Below are 1,809 nucleotides of genomic sequence, written 5' to 3' on the forward strand. Positions count from 1 at the left end.
CACTGAGCGCGGTCCCCGCCAGCCAGTGCATCGGGGCGGGGCCCGTGCAGCCGCTGCGCGCCCTGCCCTCCTCTCGCGGGGCCGCTCCCGGCTCCTCGCCCCCTGCGGCCTGCTCATACCCCGTGCCCCGGGTGGACGCTCGTCCGCCTGTGTCGCTGCGGCCGGACGTGGCTCTGCCTCCACCAGCAGCCGCGCTCTCCGCTCGGCCCCGGGCACCGGCGCCCGCAGGAGATGGGGGCGTGCGCCGAGGCAGGACTTGCCCGATTTGCGGGCTGTTGTCCCCCTAAAGAGATGTTTAAATAATGTAAAGTCTCTTCTACTGTGTTTTGCTTAGGATTGGGTGAGTTGAAATACACGGCAGAGAAGCAAAAGTTAAGCCTGTAGCTGAGGTTTTGGGTGCCACCATGGCCGAGTCCATACATGAAGGGGGAGCCAGCCAGGGCTGAGGAGCAGGGCGACCTTGGATGTGGAGGAGGCCTGTCACGTCAAGACAAGGTTGGGAAGGGATCAAGAAACTGTCTTGCCACGTAGAGGATTAAAACAAAAACTGTAGGAAGGGGCTCTGCATCTAAGGGGATTAGTAACCCCTTAAGGAATAAGCAGGGCGTCTACTAGAAATGGGGGAAAAAGGACCTATTTATTAAAAATAAATCAATAAATGTATTTTAAAGAGAGGGTAAGAGCTGACGAAAAGGATGAGGCCATAGACAGATGGTTGATGACAAGATTTTAAAAGGGAGAGAGCAGGACCTATTTCTCAGAAGCAGATGTCAGCTCATCCAGCGTAACTCTTACATGTCTACTCCTAACCTGCCAAATGGGAGGCTGTACCACAGTAACTTACCCCTGAATGACACCCAATTTTTGCCAGTTTAACTTGGCTGATTGCTATTGGGAGGAGATGGATACAGCAGCAATACTGCATTCAGCTGTGCCACACAGTCTTTCCTTACTGCATCCCCCAAACCTTTTAAGAAGTGTAGCTTACCTGTCCATACACTGATTTAGACACAAAAAATAGGTAAAGGTACTTTACTCATATAATAACAACAGAAAGAAGCAGGGCCAGTATACAATGAAGACAGAGTAGAGATTATGGATAAGTTGGTATGTCCAAAAACTAACAAATGTTTGGCCTTAGGTTTCAGTAACAGTGACGTTGTTGACCATAGGAGGAAGGGCAAACTAGAGAATGAGAATGAGGCTATGAAAATAGAAATTGGTACTACTGGGTGAATAGAAGAGGTATAGATATTAATGAATTGGGGGTAGGGAATAGTCTACCTCCTAGATACCTGAAGGAACAGGCACATGAATTTGCAAGTCTGGTAACAAGCAACTGTTAAGGCAGTTTGGGTAATTTTCAATTGGAGAATAACAAATATAATACTTCTTTAAGAACAGAGACCTGCAAGTCTGACCTCAAGTAAAGACTTTGAAATAAAGAATGATGATAAGACACATGGATACAAAGGGGAAGTTGGATGGGTTTACCAAAGGTATATTGGGTTAGACAACTGGATTGGACTAATTTTTTTTTCCATATAGTAACAGTTTCTAGACAAAAAAAAAATAATAATAATAATGTAGTAGATCTCTCCTCTTTGAATTTCAGTAAGGTATTTTATACAGTGGCCTCTGGGAATGTAATTAAGAAAGGGAAGATGGAGAAAAGTAGGGGAATTGTAAGAAGGTTAAGGAGTTGCCTTAAGGAATGACTACAATGGGTAGTGTTGAAAGATGAAGTATCAGCTGACGGCATGTTAGTAGTGGAGTTCCTTCATCATCAGTTTTATTTGGTGCTTTATT

This window comes from Gavialis gangeticus, unplaced genomic scaffold (genome assembly GCF_001723915.1).
Source record: "Gavialis gangeticus isolate Ggan-Ray unplaced genomic scaffold, GavGan_comp1, whole genome shotgun sequence".
Taxonomy (NCBI): Eukaryota; Metazoa; Chordata; order Crocodylia; family Gavialidae; genus Gavialis; species Gavialis gangeticus.